The following is a 27229-nucleotide window of genomic DNA, read 5'->3' on the forward strand; positions in this document are numbered from 1 at the left end:
AATCCTTGTACTTAACACACTATATTGTGTTCACTCGTCTGAGCCCTGTATGGCGAGAGACAGTATCTTGATCATCTTTGTCCTCAATGTCTCGTTGGAGGTCCATCAAAAGTTACGTTACAGGGACTACTGAACAAACCTGCCTTCCTCACAGAGCTGTTGAGTTACCAGTTTAATCGTCTTTATCCTCTACAGACAAGGTCTTTGAGAACAAGTTTCTACCACTACCTTTAGTTTGGTTCCCCAGAAGCAGACACTTGCTTAAGATTTAAGCACAGATCATCCATGTGAGAGGTGATCCCAGGACACACTAACGGGAGAGTGGAGAAAGGAGACATGGAAACAAATGAATTCAATAGGAGGTGTGTTAAAGAGCAGGTAGGCAAGCGCGGCTCACTTCTTCTCAGAACTGCTGTTTCTCAAGGGTAGTATTCACCCACACCAATGGTCACTGCTTGAAGGCTTTCATTTCTGCGAATTTCTGTTCCCACTGAGGGGGTGGGGGGAGCAAGCAAAGATTTGCAGATGCTTGAGTAGAAAACTATAGGAGTGTGTATGTGGGCTGAGGAGATGTGGGCAGGGAATCAACATCTATCATAGGCACATGAAGAGTATTGTTGAATTATTTACTGAGCCCTTGGCTAAATCAAAACATGGCTTTAAGCACTGACTAGTTAGCAGTGTGACTTCTTGGGCTTTGGTTCCTCAACTACAAAATGATGAGTCAGTTGATAAATATGGTCTCTATAATCATTCTACCTATATATTTTGATGTTTCCTCTAAGTGTTTTGCTTTAGATCACCCAAGAAGACACAGTAGCCGTGTTCATCTATTTCTTTCGGAGAATCTTTGATTACTTTCTCTTCTCATGTGAACACTCAACAGATCTAAAGAGATATCTTTCAATTCTGAAAAACAAAGGCAAAACTTATTCTTCTTTATTCACTTGCCATTCCTCTGACATATTTCTGTAAAAACATGTACAAGCGTAAGAAGTTCTACATCATCATTTTTCTTTATATCTTAAAAGATCAGGTCAAAGTACATTCATTTATCCCTGAAAAATAGAAACTGTTTTTCTGAGGATGGACATGTTGAAATGGAACTATCCACAAAATGGCTTAAATGAACCCCTTTAAGACGTAATATGAAAAAAATCAACCCCATTAATCCTACCAGATAACAATGTGGCAATCTCTTCATTATTGTAGGAATTAGCTGTCCTAATCATGTAGGACAATCAGGTAGATCAACCGCTGCTACCTTTCATTCATGTAACGACATGCCATTCATTTGTATTTAACCAAAGGAGAAATCAGTTTTTTCTAGGGGATAGACTACCGTTTCATGCTGTACTACCGCTCTGTGAAAATAGTTTTGCTAACACTACAATGGAAAGAAGGCTGATGCAGAAGCCATAAATAGAAGAATTTCTGGCATTTTAGAAGCCCTCCATTCCATCTGAATAATACATAATTGCTTTGGAAACAAATTCCTAGTAGCCTATACTTCATTAGCCTAGTTTTAGTAACTGTATTTAATTAAGTTGTATTTCAAAGAGCTTTTTTAAATTCTAACTGTTCACTCAGATATAACTTGCCTCTAATTAAAACATGCATAATTGTTAAGTGTTAATGTATGAAAGCCAGAATCCAAAAGATTCTCAAGGAATCCATAAGACTCTCAAAACACTCCTTGTAACGTTGTATACTGCATTTCATCTGCTGTCCCGAATTTTTAAAAAAGAGAAACAGAGTAAGAAAATTTTGTGGACCAAGCTTTAGTCCTAAGGCATACTTTTAAACATTATTCGTTTTAATTTTTATAATGTGTAAGTTTTAAAGAAAATATAACCTTTGTTCTTAAGAGTATTAAAGATTTTTTTCAAAATATTATAGACAGAGTTGTACCAAGCAGCGGCAACATGATGTAATACAAATGACAATTTTTAAAAAATCTGAATTCTATTCCTTGGTTCAATTATTAGTTTCTTGTGGCAAACAAATTAATCTATCCAAAGTTGTTTGTGTTCTAATTTATCAACTGGGCAAAAAACTTCAAACGGTTGCAGTGATAACTTAATGTTATAATTTAACTGAAAGAATTTTGCAAATTTTGAATACAGATATATAAAATTAATATTATTTTCTAGTATTCAAATTACATTTAGATGGTTTTATACAATTGTAACCAAGGCCATGATTTAAGTATCCAGAAAATATTTGTTTCGGTGATACAATTTTACAAAAAGAACAGAATAAGAGAAAGTTGAAATATCAAATGAAATTTTCCAAAAATTAAAATAAAAGCCATTTACCTTGCCTAAGTGTAAGTAATGACATACACATAGTTTTAAACAGGAAATTGAGGACAAAGGAAGATTGATCAGCTAAAGAACTTGCCTAAATGAAGTTATTTCAATCACCAGAGGCTGGTGTCACTTCAGTGGAAAGCAAAAATCCTGCAGAGAAGTCAAACCAATTATAGAGTTGTCTATATTTTAAACTACGCTTCCAGATGTGTTACTGAACAAAGGAACACATCAACATACTCCTCTTTTGATCATGTTGACTTATTTCCTAGTGCATAAGAAAATCAGTATGAAAATATTCTACATTTAAAGAATCAAGAAATTTCAAAGTCAATATCCAGGTGAGAAGTGGGAAGAGAGGGTATTAGCAGCCAATTAACCTTCACAGACACAATTTCCTCTCTACAAAATTGGAAGGCTGTGTTTTTTCCTCCCATCTGTGGTATACTTTGGCCACTAACATGGGTTATTTGTTGAGTAAAAATTAAGCGGCTCTAGACACACCCAAGAAAAATGAGTAAATTAAAAGGAGAGCTAGTGAAATTGTCATTTTTATTTTACATGTTAAAGGTAAAATTTTCAAACTATATGCAACACAGTACATGAGAAACCTAAAAATGATCAAAGCTAATAAATGGTAATATACATAACGTCCTTTCCATTCAGCAAGTCATACAAAAATCACAATAATGCAACTGACCTAATATTGTTTGCAAATCACTTAAGATTGCTCAGAAAAAGAAATCATATCTTAATAAATATAGAAAGTTGAGGAAAGTTTGAGCTAAGGATTTTTATTATGAGCTTTAGAAAATGTTAGTATTTATAGCGCCACAAGATAAAATAGAGGACACCAAATTAAATATGAATTTTGAATAGTGAATTTTTCTCAGTAAAAAGTATGTTTCCAACTTATACAAAAGACATATTTGTTGTTTATCTGAAACTCAAATGTAATTGAGTATATTATGTCCTAAATCTAGTAACCCTAATTTGTAAGATACTATCATATCAATGAAATATATTTTATATTATTTCCACTTTATTGTATTTCCAACAATTTTAAAATTCACTAGTGTTGCAGGTATAATTTGGAAGGGAGGAAGATACTGTACCATTGAACACTAGCTTTGAAATTAATCTGAAACAATGATCTCAAAGGACTGACGTAAAAATTACAAACTGCTCTAGCCTTTAGGCCTCCTAGAAAGGCCACGGAGTATTTGTTTTGCAAAGTTGGAATAAATCTTTAGTCAAATGCATTGTATGCTTCAATGGTATTTCTAATTTTGCATATAGAATTATCTTGCATTGTTCATTTAATTATCATTTTGAAATATGCGAGGGTATCATCAAAATGATTGCATCTATAATCTAGCAGTGTGTTATTTACCGATTGTTTGAGGAAAGTCACAAAAGAGAAAACTGGCTGTCGTACCTACCATCCGGCAGATCACCTACGTTGATAGCCATGACCTGAACAGTCAGGTAGTTACACACTTCAGTTCAAACCTTACATGATGTGATTCTTCTAACTCCACAACTAGGTTAAAAGGTACAACCTTCCCAGACAGAGGTCATTCCTGATGTCAAAGGCACACAAAATGCTGACACCTCGCTAAAACCCACAAATTAAGAATTTTAAGTGACACTTAAGTAACGTTGTTCCTGTTGCCACCAGTTGTTTTGTTGAGATGATCAAAAGTCTAGCTTCCTCAGGAACTCATGAAAAGGACGCAAGACTATCTGCAATAAAAACTATAGACACAATTTCTAAACTAAAGGCAAACCGGTCATGTATAAACAAAACAAAGTAGACTGAAAAAATCAGTGATAAATTACATATAATTAAAAAATACGTATTTTCAAGATTTTATTTCCCTAAAAGTTAGTTTAGTCATTGCAGACTTAATCTCCAATTTTCCTAAGTATAAAATAATAGCTCAATCACACAATTGAAGCTTGATCATTTCACTATTTTTCTCCAAACTTAATTTAAATGACTCTTGGATCCATAGTAGCATCTAAAAATGGCAAATTATGCAAAAGGACATAATGGACCATCAGCTCTCTACATATATAATACAAATTTATTTGTGATAAAATACCACTTTCACAAATTCGGATGCCTTAAAAATTGTAACAACAGTTTTATCGATGTCTGTATGACCACTTATTGATATTTAATTGACTAGTCATTGACTCATACCTGGATTGGGTGTACGGATATCAAGAAAGTTATATATGAATTGCTCTGATGGAGATTTTTCTAAATTCCTCTCTCCAGCCACCAATGTCCTTTAAGCATTATTGTTCTAAGGTATATGATTCCATTCTTAGAGCAAACTACAAAACACCTATTCAACAGGCTAGTTAAAATAAATATTGCAGCAACAATAGTTTTCTAAAATTCAGAAGGAGGAGGGGCGCCAAATAGTCTCCCCACCACCTCTGTCTCCATACACCTGTATACAAAGTATTATACGCTTATATACAAAGACAATAGAAAACAATCTAATATCGTTCTTTAAGTTGTTTTTAATCCTTACCCGCACAAAACTTCAAGTGAAACATTTTAAGTAACGTATGAGCTTTGTACGTGCACACAGGAAAAAGAGGACCTAAGATTACCAGCACTCCTTTTTCTTCCCAGAGAGAATACAGCACATGAAACATATATGCATGCTCTCATGAATACTAAAAAAGGCTTGCACTGAACTTGATGAGGTAAAGAATAGGATTCAAAAATAAATGCTGGCTGATCTTTGTAGAGCTGTATTTGTAAAACAAGGTATAAACAACAATAATGATAACACTGTCCATTTATTAATAATTTAGCATACAAAACTATACTATCTCATGTAATACTCTCAATTATCAAGATGTATATTATTATAATCTACAGGTAAGGAAACAGAGGTTCAGGAAGAAAAGCCAATTTCTCAAAGTTTCTGAGTAGCAAAATACAATTTGAATCTAGATCTATCTAACTTCAAAGCTCGTATAATTTCCTTTAGAGCAACGAATGTCCTCTTTTCATTTAATAATATCAGACTAGTATACTATGTATTTGTAAATATATTAAATTTAACGATGAACAACACAAGCATCCTTAGCATCGGAATACTAAGTCTTAAATCTCAATTTCTAAATAACAATATTCCCTCCTGGTTGGCTTCTAAAATGCTATTTTCTGCCATTAGTGAAAGAAAATCAGCTCATTGAAGCTAAAACTTTCTCTGAATTGATCTCTGTGCTTCTTTAAATCTCCCTGTTTATTGCCAGCCAGCCCAAGTGTAATGCAATTGACATAAAAGGAACAATGACAATCACGGGGTGTAAGGGTACATAAGGAAGACAAGGTTTCATCTGCTGAGAAAAGGGTGTCAGAAAATACTGTTTTGCTACTGTATATTTCCCTAGAGGGCAGCCAAAATAGCTCAAGGATGAGGGAAACACAGTCAAGTGTGTTGGCAAAATACTATCATCTTTGGATAGGAATATATTGAGCATGGCATATTTGCTTAGATAATGTCAAAATTCATGTATTAGTAATATTTTATTTACCATCTCATCTAATTCTTTGAACATTCAACTTACTAAAAAACAAAAACAAAAAAACAAACAAAAAAAGAAAACAAAAACGTTTGTAATGTGAATAAAACAGGCACAGAGGCTTTACAAAAAACCAGGTTTAGAACTACAAATGAATTTTTAAATCTTTAAAGACTTGGTGTTAATATGTAGGATTTAATATATAAGGGGTAACTGGGTGGCTCAATAGATTAAGCATCTGTCTTCGGCTCAGGTCATGATCTCTCGGTTCACAAGTTCGAGCCCCGCATCGGACTCTGTGCTGACGGCTTGGAGCCTGGAGTCTGCTTCATATCCTCTGTCTCCCTGTCTCTCTGTTCCTTCCCCACTCATGCTCTCTGTCTCTCAAAACTGAATAAACGTTTAAAAATTTTAAAAATAATAAAATAAAATATTAAACACACACCAAAATGTAATTGCAAAATATGTAATGGAGTGACTTAAAAAAAATAAATTTACACAAAAAATGTTGCCGCACTACGCAGTCAACTTAATTGTCCACACTTCTGCTATAACTCAATAAACCTTGCTTTTAATTGTGGTGACAGCACAGATAATGCCTATTTAATTACCTGTTTTGTGGACTTCTTTTGCTTTCTATGTACTTTTGGTATCAGGTATCGCAGCAGGAAACCCTTTGTAACCAAACTGCTCTGCACAAACAAACCTGCAGGAAGCTTGGGAGCAGTTAAAGTTAAACTCCTGACATACATCAGTTTCTTCAAAGGGAGAAGCTGGAAAATCCATCCGCAAGCAACTCAGAAATCAGCTCTGATTTTTCTATGTAATCGACCTACACTCTATAATCCCACATAATATATTGCTACCCTACTTTTAAAAGAATGATATCTCTTCTCTTACATTAACTGCACCTCTTTAAAAGTATATAAATAATTGAGAAAGAACTATAATTTTAGTATAATAGTAAATAAACTCTCATTTTCTCCCCCAAAAAGGAGCTGCTCATATGCACAATCTCAAGTAACAAGTTCATATATAAAATCTCCATAAGCAAAATTATTAATCACTATTAATCATTTACATCTACTTTTTTTTTTTTTTTTTTTGAAGTGGGCTAGAAGGGGAATAGAAATGGTAAGCCAAGTAGATTTCTCTTTTTCACAAAAATATGCTTGGACTTTCTTCCTCAAAGGTTTTTGTAAAATTCTATAACCTACCATGAAAATTTCTTAAATTTTATAGTTTCCACAATACCAAGTTGACTAGCATTAATGTGATTATATCGACTACCTTTCAAACCATGCAATAGATGTTTGATACCCTTTGAAATCAAAGTGTTTTGATGAATTTAATTTGCTCAACAGTAACCTTGAATTTTACATCACCTGAAGAACTTTAAAGCAGTTGGAAGATAGAGCTTTCTTGGCACTCTCAGGCAGAGCTATGAATTATGGTACAACCGCCCGTCTTCGTTCTAAATTCACAAAGCTTTCAACATAGCCAAGCAGGGCTTTTATAGTTAGACCTTGGGTTTTCTTGTCATTGATGTTTCTTTCTGAGAGTCACAAAGCATGAATCAAGACAGTTTATAATCTTCAATGAAATACCCTTGACATTTGAGAGTACTAAGAAAAGGAACAACAGCAAGTAGGTCAAACAAAGCCCCCATGCCAGAGAACCAGATGTTCTAAAGTTCCACAACATTCTGTTGGTGTTTGTTCCCCATACATTCAGATAAGAAAATAGAGAGTCTGATAAAAATGGCATTCAATGTGAACATCCATTTTTGGATTAAAATTATTCATGTTTTCTTCCATTGTCACTTGCAGCCACAAACTAATAACTAATTATGCATCAGAATATAGAATTAAAAGCTTGCAAGAAAAAAAGAAACCTTTGATATTAAAATCTAGGTTATCAGATCAAAAAGATGATTTCAGTGGGGCACCTGGGTGGTTCAGTCGGTTAAGGATACGACAATGGATTTTGGCTCAAGTCATGATCTCACTGTTCATGGGATGGAACCCCAAACGTCAGGCTCTGCAATGACAACATGGAGCCTGCTTGTGATTCTCTCTCTCTATCCCTCCCCGCTTATCTACCTCTCTCTCTCTCTCTCTCGAAATAAATAAGTAAACATTAAAAACAAAAGATAATTTCATGAACCAGAATTTCAGGGAAAGTTCATGTATAAGACAAACGTGCCAGTTCTCACCACTCCTATTTAACATAGTACCAGAACTCCTAACTAGGGCCATCAGGCAAGAAAAAGAAATGAAAGGTATCACAATTAGAAAGGAAAAAGTAAAACTCTCTATTTGTAGACAACATGATTTTATATATAGAAAATTCTAAACACTCAACCAAAACATTGCTAGATCTAGTCAACGAATTCAATAAAATTGCAGGATGAAAATTAACATACAAGAATCATTAGCTTTTCTATGCACCAAAAACAAAATTTCTGAAAAAGAAATACACTGATTCCACTTACAACAATATCAAAACAATAAAACATATAAGAATAAATTGAATTATGGAGGTGAAAGATCTCTATGCTGAAAACTACAAGACATTGATGAAAAATCAAAAACATAAGTAATGGTAAGGTATCTTGTGTTCATGGATTGCAAAACTAATATTGTTAAAACAGCAATACTACTGAAAGCCATTTACAGATTCAATGTAATCCCTATCAAGATTCCAACTGCATTTTTTACAGAAGTTGAAAAAACATTCCTAAAATTTACATGGAACCACAAAAGACCCCAGATAACCAACAAAATTCTGAGAAAGAAGAAGAAGGCAGATGGCATCACAATTTCTGACTTCAAGCTACCCAATAGTAAAGCCTAACCCATCAAGACAGCACGGTACTGGCATAAAGAAAAAACAGACCAAGAGAACAAAATGAGAAATAAAAATTCAGAAATAAACCCAAGCATATATGGTCAACTCATATGTGACCAGGGAGCCAAGATACTGGATGGAGAAAAGACAGTGTCTTCAATAAATGCTGCTGCGATAATTGGATAGTCACATGTAAATGAATGAAACTGGACCTTTATCTGATACCACTTACAAAAAGTAACTTGAAATAGACTAAAAACTTAACGTAAGACCCAAAATCATGAAACTCCTTGAAGAATACATAGGAACAAACTTCCTTGGCATGGGTCAACTGGTACTACAGTGAACTAAAAATTTCTTGCATGATGAAAGAAAACAAAACCAAAACAAACAAAATGACCAACAAAGTGAAAAGACAACCTAAGGAATGAGAACAAAAATATTTGCAAATCATCTATCTGATAAGGGGTTAATATCCAAAATATATAAAGAATTCATAGAAGTCAATAGCAAAACAACAATGAAACACACACACACACACACACACACACACACACACACACAGAACCAAATTTAAAAATGGGCAAAGGATCTGATCTCCAAATATGATATATGAAAGGTCAACAGGAAAATGAAAAGATACTCAACATCACTAATCATTAGGAAAATCCAAATTAAAACCACAGCAAGGTATCACCTCATGTCTGTTGGAATAGCCATCACTGAAAAGACCAAACAAACAAACACTGATATGGTTATGGAGAAAAGGGAACCTTTGTGCACCATTGGTAGGATTAAAAGTTGGTACAGCCAGTGTGGAGAACATTATGAAGGATCCTCAAAAAATTAAAAATAGAGCTATTGCACAATCCAGCAATTACACTTCTGGAAATATATCCAAAGGAAATGAAAACACTAATTCAAAAAGGTATCTGTACCCCCATGTTCACAGCAGCATTATGTACAGTACCCAACGCATGGATACATCAGTGTTTGTCCATGGATACATGAATAAAGAAGCTGTGGCAAACATGTTCAATGGAATATTATTCAGCCATAAAAATGAGGAAATTCTAACATTTGTGACAACATGGATAGACCCTGAAGACATAATGCCAAGTGAAGTAAGTCAGAGAAAGACAAATACTGTATGATCTCACTTATATGTGGAAACTTCTAAAAACAGAAACAAAAACTAATGGAAAAGGAGATCAGACTTGCCGTGTTACTAGAGACAGGGGGTGAGGGAAAGGGGAATTGGAGGAAGATGGTCAAAAGCTACCTACTTCCAGTTATAAGACAAATAAGCAGAAGGAACGTAATGTACAACATGAGGACGATAGCGAACACAGCTGTAAGGTACAGAAGAAAACTGTTAGGAGTAAACCCTAACGCTTGTCATCACTCGGAAATTTTTTTCCTTTATTATTATATCTTTCTTTTACTGTAATTACATGAGAAGACAGATGTCAGCTGAACCTACTATAGCAATCATTTCACAATATATGTAAATTACCATGCTGTATGTGTTAAACTTATACAATGATGCATGTCAATTATTTGTCAATGAAAATGGGAGAACAAAAATTTCAAAGAAAACCCTATAAAAGCTAGAGAAACATCTGGGGAGCCTAAGGATTAACATCTATGCTATTAAAATAACAGAGACATTGATATTTTCTGTCAGATGGTTTCATTTCCCTTTTAGCCAAAGAAATAGGCTATAGTCATCTTGAATATATCATTTGGTCATTTTTACTCAGCATAAGGATTATGAAAAAAGAATTTAGTAGTTGAACCATCAAACACACATTTTAGATTTATTATAACTTGGATTCTATAATTTGTTCTCTCTCGAGTGTAACTAATACTCTTTATTTATAAAACCAGAAACGCTCAGAACATGAAAACATAAAATACTTAAGATTTTCAAATAAAAGTCTGAAATTTTAAAATTGATTAGATTTTACCGTTTGTGAGCTGTAAGACAATGGGATTCCAACATTGATGCAAATACAAACAGCACAGAAATGCTTTCAGGACATTTTAATGGTTTAAAATAGCTATGCTAAAATATACATGTGTGGGTTTCTACTCAAAGCAAGAATATAATTTATCAAAATCAGTATTTTGATTCTGTACTGTGCTTGTGTTTTTTAACATTTCACAGTTGTTTTTTTTTTTTTTTTGAAATCTTTAAAAATATGTTTCAAAGGGGAAACAGCACATTTGTAAGCAAAATCAATCTCAATGAATGTAATGATTATATATATGTTTTTGCTGACAGCAGGTTGTTGTATACTTTGCAGATTCTACCTGGAAGCAAGCAGGAAGAACATGAGAAGGGGGGGGGGGGGGGGAGACTAAATTTGATTGCTAATAAAATTTCAGTTATACTCGTTTAGGCAACAATGAATGTCATCAATTTCTTAATAATGTGACATCATTTATACTTTTTATTTAAAAAAAAAAGTTTTTTGAGAGAGAGAAATAGAGAGAATGTGAGCACATATGCATTAGTGGGGAAGGGGCAGAAAGAGAGGGAGAGAGAACATCCCAAGCAGGCTCTTCAATGACAGTGCAGAGCCCAATGCAGGGCTTGATCCCATGAACCAAGAGATCAGGACCTGAGCCAAAATCCAGGGTCAGACACAACAGACTAAGCCACCCAGGTGCCCCTATATTTCCTTTATTGAAGCTTGATTCCACTTCACAAAGACCTGTGTGAAGGCTTCCATGCATTATTTCAATTAAGTATCAAAATATTATTCCCATTTTGTTGATGAAGAAACTGCAGTTTAAGGATTAAATAAATAGCCAAAAATCACACTATATGAAATAATGAAACTCTTTTTGGCATCTTGGTTGGCAATCCTATTTATCAGAGTATGTCCCTTTTAACTGTAATAATTTTTGACTTAATGGTCCAGAAATAATTTTAGACTTAATATTAAAGTAGATAACCAAATATTCTGTTGAATGAATTGGAGTCCGAAGCACACCCTGAATCAATACTTTTCATGTGCAAATGGTACCCCCTTTAGAGGGCTGTTTAAATATCAAGTGATTTATTTTCTGCTTTACAGAAAGCACTGGTTTACATTTTATTTTATTTCCTTCACCATGTTCTAATAATTTGTTTAAAAGTAGACCTTATAATAATATCAAGCTGATATCTAGGCAATAATCAGATATATTTTTGCAGGAACACTTGTGTTGGACATTCCCTATTTTGGCTTTGAAAATGCAATTAATTTTAATACTACCTAATGTTTTCTATTTTTTACCTAATAAATGCTAGCTGTAGAATGTGAAAGGAAATAAATCCTCGTAGGAAAGAGAAATGGCAATCATCATATCACCATAAGAAAAGCCATGACTTATTTGTTTTTAATCATAAGTCTCATAGACGTCCTGAAGCTTAAAAACAGTTTGGAAATATGCAAAGTATAGAACCTATTTTGGAAGGCCAATGAGACTATTCACCTTAGTGGAAGCCCTAAACTACCTTGGGATTCTCTCTTTTTAATTTTCCCACATCATCTTCCATCAAATCAAGATTCAGGAATCCATGCACAGCCATTTCTTTGGAAAGGTGAAGGAAGAAAGGAAAACTAATGAAAGATAGAGAAACTAAAACAAAATGAAGAATTAAAACCATGGTTCCTCACAGTCTCGGAGAAATTATAGACCTATTCTTTAAAATAAGGGGCAGAGAGGGAGAGTGTCAGGAAAATAATGAAAGAAAATAAAAGATAAAAGAGTTTTTAAAGATGAGATTATTTATAAACTGGCAAAGGAGCTGCAGAACAGACAGAAAAGGGGGAGATGCAAAACAGATTATTTAGAGAAGACAGCTACATGAAAACAAGGAAGGCACAGATGCATATGAAAAGACCATCATTCCAGACAGGCTTCAGGAAATCATGCCAAATGGAAGAAAGAAAAAAAAAAAAAAAGGATGCTTTAAAAAGATTATATCAAATACCAATTATAGAAAACAGAAAAGGTGGTCCCATTTATATTAAGTGATATTCCTGATGAAAAGAGCATTAAAAAAAAAAACTATACAAAAATATTCAAAAAGATGTTGAAAGTTCACATTTCTGAAACAAAATTAAAACCGGAATACAAAGACACCAAACAACGAACAGTAAGATGTATCATTCCTAGTTCAACCTCAATATTGAAGAACATATTAGGGAAACAGCAAAAAAAAGCAAGTCAATTCAGGATGGGTCCAGGCCCTAGAATCAGACTGGCTTGAGACTTCTTTAGAGCCACTTGTATCAATGACAGAACAATGCAAATTGTTTCAAATTTTGAGGGGGGTGGGGGGAGCATATATAGCCAAAGTTGCTTTCAAATCCAAAATGAAATCTCAGGAATTTTCAATCGTGCAAGAACTCGGGGATTAGAGCATCCTATGGCTTTTCTTTGTTGAACTACTTGATCAAAAAAATCCATTGAATCAAACTATGAATTAAAAACACAAATAAATAAGGTCTGTATAGAGGAGCTATGGTAGAAGTTCCGATGACACCATTTAAGCCACCAAAATATAGAATGAGGATTAAATAGTGTGGGAATTATGGTTTAGAGCATAAGTCTTAGATAAAAATAATAATCTTATAAGTTTGGGGATGTATGAAGAAAGTGAGAGAAATATTAACATGTTGATATATTCATGGTAGAATGCACTCTCCTATCACAAATTCGTACATTCTGTTCAAATCAGAGAACTGTGATTTTTTTTTTTTCCGGGTTATGTCATGAAAAAATATGTGAAAAAAAAGAGATAAACAGATAAATTGAACATCATCATGCCTACTAAATGTAAACAAAGAATATATCTAGTATTTAAGAGAGATTTTAATTTTTCTTTTGTAGTGACCTATATATCACTTGGATTTTTAAAGTCATGATACTGAAATATTCTTGTAAAAGCAATTAAGGTATTACTCTTTCAGAAGGAGAGTGACTGAGCAAGCCTGATTATTGTCACTATTGCTGTTTAGGTAATAACTAAACCCAACTAGATTGTTTTGAGCATCCAATTTCTTATTATAATTTTCTTTCTGATATTCAAATCTATTTACCGCTCAATCCCTTGTTTCTAAGCTTTAGAACTGCATTCAGACTGACTGTTTTTATTGTGATAATTAGTAAGTCCTCCAGAAAGTGGGTGCCAAGCTTTCTTCAGTCTTAATACACATGATAGATAGGTTACACCCCATCAGTTACATTGCTCTCTGGAGATGGATTCTGTGTCTTAGCTTCACCCCCATACGAAGTCACTGAGAACTCTCTGGGGAGGACATTAGGGAAGACTTTGAAAAACAACTTCCAGGTGGTTCTTAAAAGATCCCCAGGAGAATTTCCCCCACAGTGGTGAAGCACTATCACAAAGTAAAGCAATTCTTGCAATGCAGCAATTTTATAGTTTTTGGAATCTAATAATTTAATTAACATGTAATATATCCCGTAACACACAATACTACAATTCCATGATAACTAATTTCCTATAACATTCAGCAATTACAAGCTCTATTACTTAGATCACAGTATGTCTTCTGATGAAGCAGAAAAAGGCATTTGTAACTGTTATTTTAAACCTGAATTCATATAAAACTTCACATTTTTTTGTGCCATTAATCATAACGTAATTTAACAGTAACATTTTGGACTTTTTTTTTTTTAAACTTGTTTTCACTTGTGCTGCCTTGATTTTAATACTGCTGCTACCATATAGGCATATCTTTCATGGGCAGTTTGAGAAAAGCAACACATTGCTTTCTAAATTCAGGTTTGTGTCACCTACACTACTGTGTTCTCCTATTTGGTTGTCTTATTGGTTTAAAGATTTTAAACTCCTTCATCTTACTTGATTCGCAAAACATTTGTGCCAGAAGGATATACAAAGCTGGGTCTTCCACTTGCTTATAAAACTGTTGATTAAAGCCTCATGATTATTCTCTTCTGTTTAATTGACAATATAAAATCTTACTTAACTATGTATATAAACCAAATTTGTGGATGCTACAGGGCAGTAGGTAGACTCTTTGATTCATAATTTGATTAACAATTTCAAGATTATCTGTCTACAGGCTGGGGTGGGAGATTGGACACAGACGGTGGTAATGGAGATGAAGAGAAATAAATAGTTGCATGATGTATTTGAAATTGACAGAATTTACACACGGATTATATAAGGGGTTATGGCAGAGAAAGAAATTAAGGATTACTCTTTCATTTTGACTAAATTAACTTGGGAGAAGTTGACATTATTTGAGATGGGAAAATCAACAGATGAGCAGAATACTAGGGGAGAAAGTAACGGAAACAACAGTTCATCTGAGCATGTTCGTGACAAGCAGGCAAGATAACTATTAATGGAAACAAGTGGTCAGTTAGATAAATGAGCCTAGAGCTCAGAAAAGAGACCTGTGTGGAATTATATTTAAATACAATGAAATGGATGGGGTGTCCTGGGACAAAGCATGGGCAGTAAAGACAAGAGGGCTATGACAGCCCTAAATTTAGACAAGATTAGAGCCACTGTAAAGAAACAAGTACTAAAAAGGAAACTGATAAGGAACGGATAGTGAGAAAACAGGAAAATCGGCTAAGTGGGGTTTCCTAAAAACCAATAAAGTGTTTGAAGAAAGGGGAACTTGGAGGTGGTCCATTAAAATGATATCAACAGACCAATTATAAAGATCCACAGAATATGCCCATTAGATTCGATGACATGGAGGTAAATGCAAACTACAAAACAGTTGCGACACAGATGCAGTGTGCACTCAGACTGGACTGGGCTGGCCAGCGGGCAAAGGTGAAAATGGAGAGAGTGTGCGGATGTACATTTCCTTTGAATTTAGCAGTATAAGATAGCAAAGAAGTATGGTGAAGCTCAAAGAGGCAAGATAGATAGACTGATTTAATGACAGAAGATACCAAAACAAGTTTGTATACTGATGAGAAAGTAAAAGGAAAAAAGAAAGTCTTGATTAATTAGAGAGAGGATAGCATGAGGAATAAATCTGTTGACAGGCTGCTTTGGAAAGTTAGAAGATAACAAAAGGCATAAGCTTCCAAGAAACTGGCCATTTTGCACGGATGGGGCAAGTTGGTCATTCCCTTAAAGTCCCATAGCATTTTTCTTATATGTATTCAAATCCAGGGCTAAAGTCTAGCTACATAATTGTTGAAACTTATAGATGAATATTTTCTAGGTTTCTTTCCATTTTTTTTTAACCTGTCAGCTTTAAATCAGGGATATCTCAAAACTTTCTTCTATCTACTTACAGACTCTTTTTTTTTTTTTTTTTTAAACTAAGCTTATGGGTGCAATAAATACACACTCTCAACATTAGCCAAAACCCTGTTTCAGCAGCTTTCTTATATTCTGGACACATAATATCCCTCCCGCTAAACCAGTTCACTAAACCCGAAGTCCTCATGGTCAGCTATCCCAGGCAGCCCCCCAAATCCAAATGTATCCTATTAGTGACAGAACTCCATGACCTACATAAATTGCCTGTTCCTCAAATTTAGGTTCTTTATTTTAAAGTTCCAAGTTTCACCACGGTGGTAACCCTTTAGAAAGAATGCTCTCTAGGCCAATTCTTCAATTCCTGAAGCATTCTCTTTGCCATAGTAACGTGAGCAAAGTAATTAACATAACTCTAACCCCACTAAATTGAAATTATTCCAGCATCTGATGTTATTCTTAAGATAAAAATTATCTCTGGGAAGGGAGTTATTGCCCCACGGCCCCAGTCCACAAGGATCTGCAGTAAATAAATACATGTATTAGTGTCTATATCCCCTAACGTTCCCTTCAAATACATTTTTTTTTAAATATAGAAAGGTGCACCAGAGCTGTTTTAGGTAGCAAGCACACCAGAACTTCATACACAGATAAAGACAAACATCAAAAATAATTAAAGACTTAATTTGATACCCTCATGCCCTCTACTCACTTCCAAATGTAGTCATTCTATGCGAATGCAGTCTTACTCCATAAATGAAATGTAAGTTAAGTAGAATTTAAGTCAGTTCAGTCAGTATTCATCTGCCGCCTCTTGTGGACAATGCACATTTTCCTTCTCAAGTTGTAACTAGCTGCACTTAACCACTAAAAAGGAATAGGCCAACTCTTTGGAAGAAATGCATCTAGAAGGAGGTAGTGCCTGCTCTATTAAAATGATCATTTTTGAAGACCTTCCAAAGTGCTACGCATATTTACATAAACTATCTCATTTAATTTCAAACACGTTTTTGGAGATATGAATGTATACAGCAGTGGAGTCCTCCATGCTGAACTTGAACTATGACAATATAGATAGAGAGTTGAAAAAAGGTTTAGGAATCTGTTTTCACACATTCATTTGCTGGAGGTCAACAGGTTGTTTCCTAAAGGAAAAATACATGGAAGAGAGTTCAAAGGGACACTGAGGAAGAGGAGGATATGATAAGAAAACAGTCTCCTCAAAGACTCCTAAAGAAAGGTGTTTATGCCCCCATTGAGAGAAGTATTAAATAAACCATGAATGAACTCTTTACTTCAGGAACTTTATGATACAGGGACTACGAGAACCAGCTTCAGAGCCCTGGTGATTAAAAACCTGTAGGGATGCTATTTTTGTTGTTGGCTTGTATGAGTTCCATATGTGTTTTCTTTTTTTGTTTTGTTTTGTTTTGTTAACGTTTATTTATTTTGAGACAGAGAGAGACAGAGCATGAACGGGGGAGGGGCAGAGAGAGAGGCAGACACAGAACCGGAAGCAGACTCCAGGCTCTGAGCCATCAGCCCAGAGCCCGACACGGGGCTCGAACTCACGGAACATGAGATCGTGACCTGAGCCGAAGTCGGACGCTTAACCGACTGAGCCACCCAGGCGCCCCTCCATATGTGTTTTCAAGATTAACCCCTTACCAGATACATGGTTTGCAAAAATTTTCTCTGCAGGTTACCTTTCACTGTACTGATTGTTCCCTTTGTTATTCAGCTTTTTTTCCTTTTGTGAAGTCCCACTTTGTTTTTGTTGCCTGGGCTTTTGGTGTCTTATCCATGAAATCACTGCCAAAAACAATGTCATGAAGCTTTTAGTCTAGGAGTCTTACAGTGTCAGATCTTATGTTTGAGTCTGTAGCTATTAGACAACAATATTGTCGAAGACGGAGAAACTGGAATCCTTGCACACTCTTGGTGGGAATGCAAAATGGTGCAGCCACTAAACAAAACACTATCAAGATTACTCAAAAAAATAAATAAATAAAATTAGAACTACATATGATACACAAGCAGTCCCACTTGTGAGTATATATCCAATAGAATTAAAATCAGGATCTCAGAGATACTAACAGTCCCATGATAGCTAAGATGTGGAAATAATCCAAAAGTCCATCAAGAGATGAACACATCTACAAGAGCAGGTAGTGAAAATAGCACACATAATATAATTTAGCCCTTAAAACGTAGGAAATTCTGCTACACGGAAACATGGATGAACCTTGAGAACATTATGCCGAGTGAAATAAGCCGGGCACACAAAGACAAGTACTGTATGATTCCACTCACATGAGGTATCTAAAATAGGCAAATTAATAAAATCGAAGACTGAAATGGTGGTTACCACGGGTTGAAGGGAGGGAGAATTGGCAAGTTATTAATCAACAGGCATATAGTTTCAGTCAAGCAAGGTATATAAGAGCTAAAGATCTGCCAGACAACATCATACCTAGTCAGCAACACTGTATTGTACACATAAACTTTGTGAAGAGGGTAGATATCATGTTCTATTCTTATTGCAATAAACTTTAAGAATTTGATATTTAATTTAATGGAGTTTTGCATTAGCTTCTACTTTTTTCAAATGGCGCATTCAAATATTATTTACCTAGGTTTTAGAAACCCCTCTACGCCCCCAATCATGTGAACAACTCATCTTCAACAAGCATGAAAGAATATCCAATGGAAAAAAGTCTCTTCAACAAATGGTGTTAGAAAACTGGACGGCAACGTGCAGAATTAAACCGGACCACTTTCTTACACCTAACACAAAAATAAACTCAAAATGGATGACACACCTAAATGTGAGACAGGAAACCATCAAAATCCTAGAGGAGAACACAGGCACCAATGTCTTTGACCTCAGTCGAAGCAACTTCTTACTAGACATGTTGCTGAAAGCAAGGGAAACGAAAGCAAACATGAACTATTGGGACTTCATCAAGATAAAAAGCTTCTGCACAGCAAAGGAAAAAATCAACAACACTAAAAGGCAGTCTACGGAATGAAAGAAGGTATTTACAAATGACACATCGGATAAAGGGTTAGTATCTAAAATCTATAAAGAACTGGGCGCCTGTATGGCTCAGTCAGTTAAGCGTCTGACTTGTGCTCAGGTCACGATCTCACAGTTAGTGGGTTCGAGCCCCCACATCAGGGTTCTGTGCTGACAGCTCAGAGCCTGGAGTCCGCTTTGGATTCAGTGTCTCTCTCTCTCTCTCTCTGCCTCTTTCCCACTTGTACTCTGTCTCTCCCTCTATCTCAAAAATAAATAAACATTAAAAAAATTATATAAAAACATAAAGAACTAATCAAACTCAACACCCAAAAACAAATAATCCAGCGAATAAATGGCCAGAAGACGTGAATAGACACTTTTTCCAAAGAAGACATCCAGATGGCTAACAGACACATGAAAAGATGCTCAAAATCACTCATCATCAGGGAAATACAAATCAAAACAGTAATGACACACCACTTCACACCTGTCAGAATAGCTAAAATGAAGAATACAAGAAACAACAGATGCCGGCGATGATGCAGAGAAAGAGGAACACTTCTGCACTGCTGGTAAGAATGCAAACTGGTGCAGCCACTCTGGAAAACAGTGTGGAGGTTCGTCAAAAAATTAAAAATAGAACTACCATATGATCCAGCAATTATACTGTTAGGTATTTACCCAAAGGATACAAAAATACAGGTTCAAAGAGGTCCATGCACCCTAATGTTTATAGCAGCATTATCAACAACAAACTGTGGAAAGAGCCCAAGTGTCCACCGACTGATGAATGGATAAAGAAGATATGGTATATATATATATATATATATATACACACACACACACATATATATATATACACACACATATATATATATACACACACACACACACAATGGAATATTACTCAGCCATCAAACAGAATGAAATCTTGCCATTTGCAACAACATGGATGGAGCTAGAATGTATTATGCTAAGCGAAATAAGTTATTCAGACAAAGACAAATACATGATTTTATTCATATGTGGAATTTCAGAAACAAAACAGACGAACATATGGGAAGGGGGGGTGGAAAGAAAAGAGATACAAACCACAAGAGATTCCTAATGATAGATAACAAACTGGGGGTTGAAGGAGGTTAGGTGATTGGGGTGATGGGCTAGATGGATGATGGGTATAAAGGAGGGCACCTGTGATGAGCACTGGGTGTTATATGTAAGTGATGAATCACTGAAGTCTACTTTTGAAACCAATATTGCACTGTATATTAACTAACTAAAATATTTTTAAAAACCTCTATGGTTGGGAATAGAACCATTCACTCTGTGTCTACATAGGACACACTCTGACAGCCTGGGATGCACCAGGTGACAGCAAGCTGAGCAGAACTGTATTCTTCCATGGGGGCAATGATGGCAAGCAGAAAACAGCAGCAATGGGAGTTAGGAGACGCTCTCTGGCCTACGTGAATAGCCATCCAGGGACTTTTGTCAACCTACTTGGTGAACACATGGACAGGTCACGAGGTTTCTAGAAAACATTTTCCTTGGTAGAGAGATAGGGTTCATAGGAGCATAGAGAGACTATTATTGAGCAACTAACAGAAATAATTATGCTGGTAGAGACTACAGAAGCAAGCATTTTTACATAAACTGATATTCAAAAGGCTGTTATTTTCAGAAAATTGTATTGCCAGTTAGTGGCAAAGACAAAATTCGAAACAGATTTGCATAATTTCAAGCCCAGTGTTCTATAACCATGCCACGGCTCTGGACAAATATACTCAGACATAAAAACTGCTGTTCAAATAAATTTTTCACTATATCTCCAGTACAACTGACCATAACGTTTATAGTAAAAATAGATATCTCAAAACCACAACTAGGTAACTTTTAATTTAAAAAATTACATATAGGCTACTGTGGGTTATGCATTGTATACCAGACTACAATTTTCTTAGCAACGCATCAGCCATAGTTCTTATCTCCAGAAAGTTTGCATTTCAGTGGTGAAAGAGAGTAGAAAAAGGAAAATTACACAATGAGTACATATTTGAATAGGAACATATACTGGGTATAAGGGGCCTACAGAAAACAGACAACAAATCCAAGATTAGGGGATCAAAACCGAGAGGAAATTGGAAAGAGCAGATGCCTAGGCAGACATCATCAAAAAGTCTGAAGATGGGGGCTCCTGGGTGGCTCCCTCAGTAAAGTGTCCAGCTCTTGATTTTGGCTCAGGTCGTGATCTCACAGTTTGGTCCATGAGTTCAAGCCCTGAGCAAGACTCTGAGCTGAAAGCATGGAGCATGCTTAGGATCCTCTGTCTTTCTCTCTCTGCCCCTTCCTCATGCGCTTGCTCTCTCTCTCAAAATAAATAAATAAAACATTTTTTAAATGTTGGAATGGAGGGCTTCTAAAATGTCAGAAATTGTTCTATTTGTATCTTCGGCATCAACCTTCTTTCCTTTGTACTGTTAGCAAAACTATCTTCACAGGGAGGCAGCACAGCAGTTTTTAAAAAGTCTGAAGATGAAGCAAAGAACATCGCCTTACAGAAACGTCAAGTTTCACTCTTGTTTCGGTTTTAGAATTTCAGGATGACAACAGCTGCTGCGGAGATGGTGCAATAGAAAATTTAGGAAAAGTAAGATGGTAGCAGACCATGAAGGGCCTGGTCTGCCATTTATGCTAAACAGAGAGTCACTGAAACTTTTTAAATAAGGGGGAAAAAAATGGACAGAAGGTTACAGGCCAAACCTTTGCAGACTATGCGTTATGTGTAAGTTGCAGTGATCTGTAAGGCTTATACATTTTTCTTCATCTTTTTATTTCTTTTATATAAGTAAAAGAAATACATTTTATAAAAATTAATACAGTAAACCCCACCTTAATGTAATTAACTGGTGTCCAAAATTTTTAATAAAATGCAACCAAGCTTATAGAGAGGTTAACGAAATAGCTAAGTTTAAGACAGCTCTCTTTTGACAGCTACAAGCGGGCACCAGTAATCAACTCTAGCTTAAAGGGCAACGAGGATGATTCTGGGTGCTGTGGATGGCTAGAATCTTTAGAACACGGGCACCATTCCAGGAATCTCCCAATAATTTAGCAATGTTTCCATCAGTTCAAGGTTAGGATACTAAGGCAGCAGACTGGTCTTGAAAATACAGAGATCCACAATCCATCTCCTCATTTCCTAAGTCAGTGATAGCTGTCCTTTGCAACTTCTCCCTCCCTTCCAGAGAGGGGGACAGAAATGAAAGAGAAACATTTACACAGTCCTATTTAGACCTAAGTTTACAATGTCCCAAACATATTATCATGATGTCTTACTTTAGAGGGTTCAATTGTATTGTCATGTACTGTCATATGAGCCTTGCTTTAACAGAAATAATTAGAAAGTTAGGAAAATTATTAGTAACTATTTAAAATTATTAAATATGAAACCAATGTTATTATATAGGTAATTGATATATAAATATTTAGCTTCTATTTTTCAGTGTAAAAACAATAGCTAAGGAGTATCACCCAGAATAACTAACAATTTAAAGCCCATGGTTATTATTTCAACTTTGCTTACTATAATGCTCTAACTATGGACATTCATATGTATGCAGACACAAAAAGAGTAAGTACCATAAATATACCTCTTTGCTATAAATTGGTTGCCTGGAATTTGGGGAGAAATCAGTTTTGTATTGTGGCTCCTTTTGATCTATCTTCATAAGGAGAAGAGATTGACAACACTCTTAAAAGAAAACAGTAGTAAAAAATTGAAAGACATGTAGCAAAAACATATTAAAATAGGCAACCTCTTGCTCCCAAAAGGGCAATTCAAGCAAAGGTAGAAACTAAAAAAAAGACTAAATCCAGTCAGAGTCTAAAATCGTTTTGGTAATCTACTAAACTCCTTCATTAATTTATTAATATAGAATGCCCTCCCCCAATTTTTATCCCTAAAAAGTCAGTTCTTTCATATCTAGAACCTATACCACTGTATAACTTAGAACAGTGTTTATCTTTATACAAGGTAACCAAAATAAATATAGTATGTTTTCACAGTTCACAAACTGATAATTGTTTGTGCCTCAGTCAACAGAACTGATGATTTCCATGAAATGAGTAAGATAGATGAAATAATTAAATACATAAGGCCAGTGCCTATTAATTTAACTCCTATAAACACAAAACTTTAAAAGCAACATTTCAAATTACAATTTGAGCAAAGTGACTTTTTTAAAAATACATAAAAATAACTCTAAATTAGGAGAACCAAGTTAGCGTGATTGACACTCAATAACGTTCAACTTCACTAGAAAAAAAATTTCACCTTCTAATTTAGCTTCTCTGTAAAGCTGAAGCTAAAAAAAGGCTCCTCAAATGTTTTATTTACTGGCCAATTTCGAGCCGTCTGTACTCAGTCTGCGCAGTAACACGCTGATGCTAATAAGCCATACATAAAGATCCTACTTATTAAAATACAAATTAGGCACCCCTTATGTTTATACATGTGTAAGTACAATTAATATTGCAGGCTTAGTTGGAAACAAAATTGCTTAAGTTAACCAACCATTGCAATGTAATCAAATGAGATTTCAAATGCAATTGGTAGAAATAACAGCAATTATTTCATGCAGAACAATTCCTTGTCTAAGCTCTCTTTTTGCTTCTCCCACCTGCCCTTAATAATCTGTCCATCATAAGTGACATGAAATATCACCTTTAACACCCGTAAGTTGCATGGAGACCCGAAAGGCAGCTGGTAGATACAGCTTATTTACAAATATTGGTTTGAACTTGTAAATGCATGACCGCATAAATCTTCATCCATTTAGAGTGTATGCCCTTTGTTACCGCAATTGTACATTCAATTGGGAACTGAGTGGCGCCAAGGGAGAGTGTGAATTACACGAGCCTTTCCTTGTTGCCAGCATTTCAGTGCTTTGCCTTTTGTTCTTGTTGTTCCTGAGATTTCTCTACATTAAAGAGTAGGAAGTGTTAATCAACATTTTGCCTAAGTAATATTAATGAAATTTGCCTACTAATACTTGAGGGAAGAATCAGAATATTGTATCTTTTTGAAATGTTAATGTACTTTTATGAAATCATTTCTGCCTTCTAAATCATCCCAGTGTTAAATTATTAAAGGGTGGCATTAAAGAACTATTGCACCGATGCAAATAGTTTTCTATCTTAAGAGATGAAAGGATTATAAAATTTAAAAAGAGGACATTTTGGAATACAGTAGCATTTAGCTCCAAACTAAACATTTTTAAATGTTTGCTTAAAGTACTTATAAAATTTGCAATTATTTTGTGTGCTCTCCTAAAATAAGGGGAAATTTAATGTTGATGATTAAATCTGATTTGTCTATGGCTTGGAATGATTTGTCTAACCGTGGTACATATAGGAAATGAAGTATCATCTGATTTTCCAGAAAAAAAAAAAAGAAAAAGAAAAAAAGTGTGTCTCATTTTTGCAATATTTGAATCTGAAGATTAGGCTATCTGAATTCACATTCTATTTTTCAAACATAAAATAACTTACGGCATTTCAAAGGGCTCTTGAAATAGGAAGGACTACTGTAAAGACCGGGGATGGCTGGCCTGGTAAGATATGGAAAATATCCATTCTCAGGGTACAAACTATGACTAACACATATTCTGTGAACATTGTTGACGGTCCTTCAAGAAGGGTACTCAGGAAATTAGTTGACAGAGCTCTAAAGTGGACTTACCTGTTTTCCTTTTGACAATCTCTTTTTCTGTCAATCAATATGTTCATAGGGCCTAAATAAATTGTGAGGTAATCTAGGGGGAAATTAAGAACAGAATTTGTTCAAGAATTATCTTACACGGTGGTCACTATTTGCCAAGAACTCCTAACACTCACTGAGAAAACCACTTATTTTCTATTTAACTGTGTACAATTTAGTAATGGCTTCTGTGTCATTGTGGGACCGATTCGTCCTCTTGCATGACTTGCGCTAGCAGTGCCACTGTTTGGGGACAGGCACTGAGAAAGGAGACGACAGCGATGACATTTCAAGGTAAATTTTTTCACATTTTAACATCTGACAGATAAGAACACATCTTCACATTGCTTACGCATCATAATTTAATTGGCTTCTTTTTTTCCTTTCCTTAGTGATATATAAATGATTGGGTGCCTCACAAGGGATGATGGCTAGGATTCAGAAAAATATGATAACGGTTAACACACATCAAGAGTTTCTTGGTTCCTCTACAATGGCTGCCCATTACTTCTGCAAGGAGAATTACAGCATTGCCCAAATGTTGATTTAGTGTTAATGATTTTATGATATCAAGGAGTTTGCAATATATCTGGGCAAGAATCTCTTACAACCCGAAAGCGAGAACATAATAGTTAAATAAAACAACACCAATGATAATAAAGGCATTACTACATCCCTGCTTGCCAGTTTATTCTTTACCACATCATTTCTCCCTCGGAAGCTAAAAAAGACATATAACTAATAGATGACTGAGAAAGATTACCAAATTCCTTTCATGCAAAGAAAAGTTTACGAACAGCAAGGGAATATATTACAAAAGCTGATCCGTGTGAACTTAATGTTTTTTTGAGTTCTCAGAATTAAAACTAACTCAGAATTTAAACCAAGACAACACCAGTTGTACCATACCAACTCTAAGCAGAATACATGGACTTGCTCTATACCTGTTATGCCTTTGCATTTCTTTTCCTATACCACCGCTGAGTTGGGAGGAAAAGAACAATTTCCATTTAATATTAACTAACCAAACAGATGTCTTTGGGGGCAAATTAGTGTGGCTGCTTTTTGTCTATCTGAGAAACAACAACAAAAAATTCAACCTTGTTGTCCTTTCATCTAAAAGGAACTAACAACGTTGTAAAGCCCTTCATTGGATAAGCTTAAAATCTGCCCTCAATACTCAAACTTATGTTTCTAACTTAATCACCATTTTTTTCCTTTATATATTATGGATGATGAATTGATCTTTGTTAACTTAGCTATGACAAATGATTATGGACTAAGCCTGTATCTACATGACACAAACCTCAATTTTGTGTTCTCTGAAGCACAACTTTCTTCCCTTCAAATTTGAGACTTTTATTTACAACATTCAAAACCAATTTAATCATACAATAAAGCTGTCACCCATACCCTATTTTAAACATGCCCAAAATTAGTTACATGGAATTTTTCTATGATCAGAAACTATAGAGATTTTCACTACAAATGAAATAATTCAAATATGTAAGATAAATATTTTAACTATTAAGGGCAAACTTTTTCACTGTACTCCTGGCTATAACAAGATAGATAGATCAATAGATAAGATGAGGTAAGTTGAAATACTGAATCCATTCATAGATGTATTAATAGATATACGGATAGATACACAGATACAGAGATAGAAAAAAAGACGATGAAAGGATGGATGAACACATGAAGAGAAGGAAATACAGATGAAAGATAAATAAGCAGACAAAACTGATTACAAGGAAAATTTCTGCTATCTGTATAATTAGCAAAAGTTTATCAAAAACATATATAGAAACGCTAATATCAACTGGAACTTCTGAAAGTAGACCACAGTAAAAGAAAGATTGCATCTAGCCAAAGTGGAACCAATTAAATTTTAGAAAGTTTAATTCATTCATTCTCACTTCAATCACACTGCCCACCACCAAGGTGACTGTAATATGCATATCATTCTCACACACTCAAAGTTGTTAAAATGCATCTTGTTTGCCAACTAGTATATTCATATCTATAAATATGATTCAGACATTATAATGTAATTCTCTTTTAATATCATTAATTTTATAAATAACTTTGATTATAGGAGAACATTTCCAAAGACTTGTTTTAATATGGAACATAAGCAAGAACATCATGACTAACTCAATGGCCCTGATTACCCAAAAGCAATTTTTTTTAAATTTTTTTTTAACATTTATTTATTTTTGAGACAGAGAGAAAGCATGAACAGGGGAGGGTCAGAGAAAGAGGGAGACACAGAATCTGAAACAGGCTCCAGGCTCTGAGCTGTCAGCACAGAGCCCGACGCGGGGCTCGAACCCACGGACCGCAAGATCATGACCTGAGCCAAAGTCGGACGCTTAACTGACTGAGCCACCCAGGCGTCCCAAAAGCAAATTTTTTAAAGAAACAAAATGTGGCTGTGTTTTGGTCTCATATCATCT

The 27229-nt window shown here is 35.0% G+C and overlaps 1 protein-coding gene across 5 annotated transcripts in view; it reads right to left on the reverse strand.

Annotated features, from left to right (window-relative positions):
* Positions 1–27229, reverse strand: part of CACNA2D1 (calcium voltage-gated channel auxiliary subunit alpha2delta 1) — a 495461-nt gene that overhangs the window by 206380 nt on the left and 261852 nt on the right. The gene's annotated exons all lie outside the window — the stretch shown is intronic.

The sequence above is a fragment of the Panthera leo genome, chromosome A2, assembly GCF_018350215.1.
Source record: "Panthera leo isolate Ple1 chromosome A2, P.leo_Ple1_pat1.1, whole genome shotgun sequence".
Lineage (NCBI taxonomy): Eukaryota > Metazoa > Chordata > Mammalia > Carnivora > Felidae > Panthera > Panthera leo.